Source organism: Branchiostoma belcheri, unplaced genomic scaffold (genome assembly GCF_001625305.1).
Source record: "Branchiostoma belcheri isolate BF01 breed outbred unplaced genomic scaffold, Haploidv18h27 scaffold178, whole genome shotgun sequence".
Lineage (NCBI taxonomy): Eukaryota > Metazoa > Chordata > Leptocardii > Amphioxiformes > Branchiostomatidae > Branchiostoma > Branchiostoma belcheri.
The window spans coordinates 48,865-58,517 of NW_017803246.1; the positions used below are offsets into that span (position 1 = coordinate 48,865).

General features: G+C 43.1%; 1 pseudogene; it reads left to right on the forward strand.

The window, feature by feature from the left end:
* Window positions 1-9,653, forward strand: part of LOC109467217 — an 11,955-nt pseudogene that overhangs the window by 1,655 nt on the left and 647 nt on the right.

Genomic DNA, 9,653 nt, shown 5'->3' on the forward strand with positions numbered 1-9,653 from the left:
TGGCCCTCCCCCCACCCCCCAAAATTTTTCGATGGCCCTCCCCCCATTTTTCTATGTCGCTTTTAAAATTGTTAAAAACTAGATTTATGCCGTGTACTACGTGATTGTATGGTAACCGTAGCGGGAAACGTTCCATGTTCGGGCTTGTTTTCATCGCCGGCCGCAGCCGACTTGCAAGACGTCACCACCGCATCGAAAGGTAAGGCAAGTGCGGCGAAACGTACAGCTTTGGATCCCGGAGAGTGCACGTGTTGGTGATCAAGGTATTTGATGCCTCAGGCGCCGGCCTTGTATTATCGTAGTGCAATCTAAGTAAGATAAAGATTAAGAAAAGGAACCAAAGTGTCGCACAGCCTCGAACAACAGTGCTAGCCTCCACCAGGCGTAATTCTACAGGGGTAACTGGGTATGAATCTTAGGATTCGGCAAAAAAGGGAAGAATACATTCAACACCACACCACACCTCAGTTAAGTGACAGTGTTCAACACCACCCTTTCCCAACCCAGCATAGACAACATACCAACCAAGGACAGTCATCCTTGCCTAACTGTCATACATTTTTGCCTAGGGGGCGTATTTTCATTTTTCTCTTTGTTCTAAAGGAATGCACACGGCTGTGTCAGCTACAGTTTTGTGTCAGATAAAGTCCCTACAAATATAATATAAATCTACATTTTTAACACGGTAATATTGACATACAGTACATACATCATAAGGGTGAGAGCTGCCACATGTACTGAATAAAGTTAAAACCATCAGATTTAAAGCTATATCTGTATCTGTATAGCCGGTATAACCACCCTTCTGTGTAACACACCAGCTTCTGTATCTGTATAGCCGGTATAACCGCCCTTCAGCGTAACACATCAGCTTCTATATCTGTATAGCCGGTATAACCGCCCTTCGGCGTAACACACCAGCTTCTGTATCTGTATAGCCAACATAACCACCCTTCTGTGTAACACACCAGCTTCTGTATCTGTATAGCCGGTGTAACCGCCCTTCTGCGTAACACACCAGCTTCGTAGGCATGTGGCACGCGGCGGCAGCTAGCTAAGCTATATCACACCAAACAACTTGTTAATGTTACACTCAATCTTTGTAGGAGTTCTTTAAAGCTAAAGGAGTTGCTAAAAGATTTGACACAATTTCTTTACACATAAATGTCTGACTGTCCATAGCCCCTCAGTGAAAGCATCAGCCATGCAGGTGGCACAGAGAGGCCTGCAGGTGTTGGTGCCGGCCGCGCAACACTTTTCACGGAGTCTGCCAGCACTCACTGTCACCTACAGGTGGGACACCATACAGCAGCGCCTCCTACAGACAGGTCAGTGGTATTGCAGTTCTAAGGGCTGTGATTACACCTGTATGAGCATATCATGAGATGAGCTCAGCAACTTGTAAGTTGAGTTGGGAAGTAACAGATTTAAGTGAATTTCAAAACAAATGTTTAAAGGTATTTACAAAAAAAAGAAATACACAATGTCATGTACATTCAAACCTGTCCAAGAAGGCCACACAATGACTAGAGGTAAGAGTTTTTTTGGACAGGTGGTCTGCTTGGGCAGGTTGCTTATAATGCTTGTACTTATGGAAAAGAAAATAAGTCATTATGGCTGATATGAATCCACTGGGAACCATTTGTCCACTACCACACAAAATCCGCCCTTTCTTAAGTTGTAGAGTAGTCCTGTTACAACCCCCCCCAGGGAAGTAGAACAGTCTGACCCAGTAACCTCACTCTGCAGTTCCTCAAAAGTCCAGTTTGTGACCAGTTCACTACAATCTAACAGCAAGAACCTAACAATGGCTAGGCGGTCAGCTTGAAGAAGTGGCCACTTGGGCAGGTCACTCACTCACTCAGTTCTCTTGCACGATGTGCGTCGAGCCTACTAGGTGGACCACCTCCCTCCATCTTGATCTCTCCTGGGCGAGCCCCTGCGCTTCTTCGGGGGTGAGGTTGACCAGGGCCAGGTCCTTGGCCAGGACGTCCGTCCAGCGGGTGCGGGGGGCCCCCCGAGGTCTCTTCCACCCAGCGGACTCCCGGGGGGCTGAAGTTCAGGATAGCCTGTGTAGGGTGGTCGGGTGGGAGTCGTAGGACATGTCCGTACTGTATAAGACAAGAAATCAATATTTGAGGAAATTGGGAGTAGCAAATGTTTAATGTAACTGTTTCTCTTGTATACCTAGCGTCAGGAAAAGGTGACAATGCCTTCCCTGCAAGAACCACTCAAATCAGACAGGGGGCACTACAGGCACACCAGCTTGAGCTGGACCTGTCCGAGGAGACAGCCGCTGCGACAGAAGAGCTAAGCTTCGACGATCCGACACAGGCCTTCAAAACAAAATCCACCTGGGAGATCGCACGGGCGCTACTTGTACTCCGACTGTGCTCCTTTGATGTACTGGTCGACAACAGTCTTAAGGTGGGCAGGCTCGTTAAAGGCTCCGGCAATTAGTAATTAAGGAGTGCATCTGTGCATGTTTACAGAAGGATTAATTAAATAAAAATATGGTAGTTTGTTGATAATGATGGTCAACAACAGTCTTCAGTTAAGGTAGGAAGAAGACTTGTTAAACATGAGCATCATAATACGTAGATACGGTAATACAAAATAAATCAAGCACTGGAACACTTCTCTGAAGGGACACAGATGTAACTTTCAGGTAGCGTCCACTGTCTATCAGGGACTGAACATGCTCAGTCATGGAAAGCTATGACTATGATCTATAAGATAGATACAGAAAGAGGCAGATTGCATTTAGAAAATGGTGTGAATCGTTGCAGTTTCACAATTAACAATTATGATAGGAGAAAATCACACTCGCCATTTCTATTTCATCTAATATATACAGCTGATGAAAGTAGGTCAAAGGTTTCTGGGTCGGAGGTTATTCGAAGCCGTGATGCGTGCAACATTCTATGGCCAGTTCATCGGAGGTGACTCGGAGAAGGAAATCGAAGCGACCGTTTGCCGACTGCTGCACTCCGGAATACAGACCTTGCCGGCGATAACTATCGAGGAGGACATTGGTGATGAGATGGTCATCAGGTGGGTGCACTTGCTACAGCTGTCACCATGGTAACTGGTGCTGTAGCAGACACCCTGTGGTGTCGGGTTACATTATGTAGCAAGTGGCAGGACAGAGTTAGAGGGGCTGGTCACCATGTATATACGAAAGAGTTTTTAGTCAGAATAAACAGAGCTGCAGTAGTTTGTGGGGCTAGACCAGGTGAAGGTACCAGTAAACATTTATTATGCATTTGCTTTGCAAGCGTTAGCTTTTTGTTGTGTAAAACTTTACCAAAAGCACACTGGTTATTGGTTTTCCTGATAATGATAATGATCATTCTCAGACTGGCATACTCATTTTCACCTGAGCGAAGTGAGGAAAGTCGTGTTAAGTACATTTCCCACGGGCACAAGGTTGTTGACTAAATGGCAGGATTCGAACCCAGGACCTCTTGGTTCTGAGTTGAATGCTCTGCTGTTATGCCACACAACCCCAACGGTGATTGAACCTTCTTATACGGTCTCTTGCTAAGTTTCTTGGTGAAATTATTCCTGAATTCTCCATTTCTGTACAGAGAGGAGTTTTACGACTCTGCGACCCAGTTTTACCTGGACTCCATCCGGCTGCTGGCCAGGCTGTCTGACTACGTGGAAGTTCCGCTGTTCCAACTCAGAGTCACCTCATTCCTACATGCAAACCTGCTGGTAGGAGCGCTATCAGGATCTTTTGTCCAGTACCAGTGTTCTCACCAGGCCTTTTGATCATAGGGGCCCCTATGCTGTGATTTGGACCCCCTATGCTGTGATTTGGACCCCTGTGCTGTCTTTCAACCAGCATAGGGGTGTTTCAAACAAAGGTGTAACAAACAAAGGTGTAACAAACAAAGGTGTAACAAACAAAGGTGTAACAAACAAAGGTGTGGAAAACAAAGGTGTGGAAAACAAAGGTGTAACAAACAAAGGTGTAACAAACAAAGGTGTAACAAACAAAGGTGTGGAAAAAAAAGGTGTAACAAACAAAGGTGTAACAAACAAAGGTGTAACAAACAAAGGTGTAACAAAGTTGTAACAAACAAAGTTGTAACAAAGGTGTAACAAACAAAGGTGTAACAAACAAAGGTGTAACAAACAAAGGTGTAACAAACAAAGGTGTAGTACTGTAACTTAGTTTCCAGAAGTATATTGTCTTTCCTTGCTGAGAGAAGTTTGTCTTTTCTAGATCTGATTGAGTTTCTTTAGTGTTGTAACTAGATGACCATAGATGTCATAATAGAATTTCTTAGTAGTATCTGGAGTCTATAGCTGATTCAGAAGACTTCTGGCTGGTTAACTGTACAATATCATCAGAAAATTATGCCTTTTATCTACTGAAGCCTCTTTTCTTCCCCAGGTGATCATGAGTAAACACCTGGATTCAGGCTGCCCAGAGTTGTCGGTGAAGAACCTTGCAAGTGGCCTGTCTGAGGATAACCAGGTAATATTCATTTGGACTTACATGTAACCTGCTCCTGGCTGCCTTAAACCCTGGAACCAATAGAAAATCTGTGGCTAATTCGGTATACCATTTTAGTAAAACAATATTGAACTGTACAGGACATTATGAATCTAATATAACAGGGTAAAGCAATTCTGACCAGGCTTAGTACTTTTATTAAAATACCTGTACCTGATTATTTTGAGAATTTAGCATTTCAAATTCAGGAAAATCACACTGTAAAGTCTTAATACTTTTAATGTATTTAACACAAATCATACAAAGACAGTTGGCAGCAGGTATAACTAACAGATGATTGACTAAATTGTTATTAATAGATATACTGGGTGTTATGGTCCTGACCTGTACCTAAACCCAATGTACATTTTCATTTAATTTATCATTATTAATTAATTGCAGTACCACAATACTTGAAATAACAATGCTCTAAATGATGACATATTCCTCTGCAGAGCTTCCGAGTATCAGTGCTGACTGACCAGGAGAACGACCACCTGCGGAACACGTTGCGCCGGATCCACGCCGTGTGCCGCGAGTGCGCCGAGCGGAGGATCTGGCTCACCGCGGACGCGGAGTACACGTACATGCGACCCGCCATGACCCAGCTAATGCTTGCTGCCATGTTCAAGTTCAACAGGGACCAGCCACTCATATGGAACACCTACCAGTGCTACCTCAAGGTGCTTAAAAGTTCTCAGATGTTTCTAGATGAAAGCAGGATAACATGAAAACTGAGGGCGGGGAGAAAAACTTAAATGTGCCACTAATTCACTCCTGAAACTGTGTCTGAATGTTACAGACTGTCTTCTTAGACTGTGTTTTCTTATCGTTTATCTTCTTGCTCTGAGAACCTACAAACTAAATGGTTTGGCCTTAATATGACTTACGTTTTACAGAATGGTGTCCCTGTGATTTTTCATCTATTTGCACACAATGTTCGGATGGAAAATGTGATGGTTCACAAGCCTGGTATCCGAACCTATTTTAGCTGTAAGGGAGGACAAAAGAGACTGTCTCTGCAGCTAAAATAGGCCTGGATACCACGCTAAGTGTCCATTCCAATTGTGTCTACACCAGGGTGCGCATGATTACATCACTCGAGACATCCAGCTGGCCAAGGACCTCGGCATGTGCTTCGGGGTCAAACTCGTACGCGGGGCTTACATGGACAAGGAGCGAGCTCTGGCCAAGAAAAAGGTGAGAAATTTAATATGAATTATATAAGACTTAAATGTGGATTAGACATGCTGTATGCACTCATTGATTAGGGTTCAAATTCAATGTTAGCATGGTCCATGGAGAGTTATGCCCTTAGAAAAATCAATGGCAAACTTATGTGGCGGTTGTCGGAAAGACAATCAGTACCAAGGACAGGTTCGTCCTGCACAGAACTGGGTCTTTCTATGGCAACACCTGACCAAAAGGACATGTAGTATGCAGTCTACAAATGTTGTGTCGGAAAAGATATCGTCTGCAAGAGGCGACAGTCAGATGCAATGTTGACCATGCAAACGTCCAAGAACTTAGGGACCTCCCAGGGAAGACTGTTCCACTGAGTTTAACAGTTGTTGGTACAAAGGTTCTCTTATGATGATGGTGTGAGAGACAGGGACCACAAGAGTGTCTTTGTGCTGGAATTTTGACTGTGTTTACCTTGGGTTGTGCAAAAAACAAACAAATTCTCTCTCCAACCCTGCAGGGCTACAAAGACCCTATAAACACTTTTGATGCACTCCTGACGTCATCACGTTTCCAACTTCCAGAGAGTCAGCGAGTGCATCATCATACATCTGACAAAGGTTGATGAGATGTGATTTCTGTTGAATCTCCTTCTTGTGTTGGAACAAAGCTTGTACTTCATAACTAAAGAAACAAACTCTCTCTCTCCAACCGTTAGGGCTATGAAGACCCTATAAACCCAACATACGAAGCGACAGGGGAGATGTACCATCGACTGCTGGATACCATGCTGGGGGAGATCAGTACCCAGGGCCAGCACTGCAGGCTCATGGTCTTATGCAACATGTACTGTACAAAACTGAATGTGTTATACCCATTAGTAAATAAAAGGCAGTTTTTTTTTTTAAATCTATGTCAGATCTCACTCAGCATTAGCAGCCGGACTGCCTACAGAATGCTGTCAGAGTTTTGCACCGAGGAAAGAATTAACTTTTTTAATCTTTGTCTGTCCCCGATCTTAGGGATCTCCCGGGGAAGACTGTTCCACTGAGTTTAACAGTTGTTGGTACAAAGGTTCTCTTATGATGATGGTGTGAGAGACAGGGACCACAAGAGTGTCTTTGTGCTGGAATTTTGACTGTGTTTACCTTGGGTTGTGCAAAAAAAAAACAAATTCTCTCTCCAACCCTGCAGGGCTATGAAGACCCTATAAACCCCACATACGAAGCGACAGGGGAGATGTACCATCGACTGCTGGATACCATGCTGGGGGAGATTAGTACCCAGGGCCAGCGATGCAGACTCATAATCGCTAGCCACAACGAGCAATCCATCAAGTACGCTGTCGAAAGGTGGGGCAGAGTTCACAGTTCAAGTCCTTGTATACAAGCTTGCTAATGCTTGGTGCTTAGTTGCTGCTTGTAGAGGATTGCATCTTGAAATGCTACATGTATCAGGAGCTTGTAACTTTTTTTTATCAACACTTTAAACCTTCTACCTGCTCACTTATGTTACAGTAACTGTAATCTTTGTTACTTTTTTTTCATCAATTTTTAATTTTTTTCCCCACAGAAGTTTCTCAAGTTACAGATTTTGGTTATGATATTAGGCATCATCAGTTATTGCACTTTTGTGGGTACATGTAACTATTGAAGCCGATTACATCTTTCCATACAATACAATGTATTAGATTAGCTAGAAGGCCAGTCCCTGGATAAGAGATCTAGAAATAAAAAACAACTTAATATGGCACAATTGGTGACAGTTTATGACCGAAAGACAGGAGACAGGCCATTAGATGCACATGGCAGTTTTTGTAAGTAGACTAGACTAATGTCAAATGCAGTGGCAGCCATGGATGGGGAGCTTTGCATGCGTTTAGGGGCAAATAAATGCCTCGCACATAACATACTAACCTGGCAATCAGTGTTTGTTACGATAATACTACTTCCTTCCCCTCGATTTTGTCTGGATCAGATGATTAAGTTGTGGAAATGATTTTGTGCGATTTCCACTTTGGTGACAAATTGTTACCTTACAGTCTAACGTCTTAAACTGATTGCGAAGGCTGAGGGTCAAGGGTCAAGGGTCATGCAGCTTTCTGGTTGTCAGGCTGCAAGGTCACCAGCTCACTTCTGGGGTCACTCAAGGTAGCTGGTAACTAGGGACCTGTGCAGGTCATGGGTCGTGGTATCTATGGCAACGGTAACTATGGCAACGGTAACTATGGTAACGTGTCTGTCTTCCTGTTGTAGTGTACAGTCTCCTGTTTGTTAATGTCTTAGTCAAATGTCACATTTTCACACTCAAAATTTTATCGTAAGCACCATGTACACATTTTGTACACAAATTAAGCTGGTTTTCATTGCCAGAATATGCCACATTATTTGTAAATTGGGTTCGTGGTTCTGTGTCTATTAAAGTTTGGCTGAATTGCAGTAAAAATACTAGCAGAACACCAACACTACTTGATGTATGTATATAAATTATGTATACAATATTACCGGTATGTCAATAACTGGTTGTTTACTTTCTTTGTTGTGTTGGTAGTGACAACTTCTTGTCTGTTTTGTCAAAGTTCTGTTTGTCCTTGCCATATCTTTTTTTTTTTTTTTTTTTGTATCAGTGAGCCAGACGGGAATGTGATAAAATTCTGTGCATTTTCTTGCCTTTTTTTTGCTACAGGATGAGAGACCTGGGAATTGAGAAGAATGATGGTCGTGTCTGCTTCGGTCAGCTGTATGGCATGTGTGACCAGGTCTCCTACCCACTGGGTGAGTAGTTAAGTAATGTATTGGGACATTGTATACTATTTGAAACATTTAGTGGCATACACTGGTATTGGGACATTGGTTAACCTTCAACTGTGTGAGTTATAAAATGCATTCAGGGATGTAGGTGGCCTAACATGCACTGTTTGAATTGTATATTGGAACATGCATGGGTCAGTCTAGACTGGGTCAGTTTAACTTGGATGTGGGTGAGTTGGCCTAGACTGGGTGAGTTGTATTAGGTGGGTCTGTAGACTGGGTGACATACACTTTGGGCATGTGTGTATATGTGTTATATTATGGCCTATGTTCAAAGAAGTTTTTCAGGAAATTTCAAGAAATCGTTCTTAACTTTTGGAGAATGATAGCACTGAGACGGAATTCAACCGTTTTCAACTTTTACAAAATTAATGTATTGTCTAAGAAAGTTAGTGCTCAAGTCATCTTCCATCAATTTCTCAAAAAGAAGTTTTCCTCCTTACTTTTTCTTCAAACTCCAGGCGAGGCCGGGTATGCGGTGTACAAGTCGACGCCGATCGGACCCATGGAGACCACGCTGGCGTACCTTCAGCGCCGGGCGCTGGAAAACCGCTCGGTCCTGAGCGGGATCCGCAAGGAGCGTGACCAGCTCTGGAGCGAGATGAAGAGGAGGATGGTTCACCCGCGATCCTGGAAAAACATCTGAAAAACGTCTGTGCAAAAGGCAAGAACAGGCCTACGGTTACAGGGTTAAGGCCACACCAATTTAATTTGTTGGTTCTCGGATTCGCCTCTTCATTTTTTTCTGATTTGCAAAAAAAAAAAAAAAGATTCTGGTTCTGAATCAACTCAAAAATGCTCATATTTTGAAAAAGGAAATTCCTTCTCTTCCTAGTTGTTACAGTTTTTTCCATCTATCAATGCAGTAGTTTGATTAAAAGTTCAAAATTTATACTTTAAATCTTAACCCAGCCTTTTTTGTTGACTTGATGGCTCATATTGTAGCATTTGGGGCTATAATAGGATGCCTAGACCTGTTTTTATTTTTTTATTTTTTTTCGCCCTGTCGCTTCATATTTTTTCTGAAAAATCCGAGAACCACAATTAATTGGTGTGGCCTACAATGTAAACTTGCATAAGGACACTTGAAAACTGATTGTTCACTCAGGTGTCAGATGGAGCTAGAAAGGTGATCAGCTCGAAAATATGTCCCT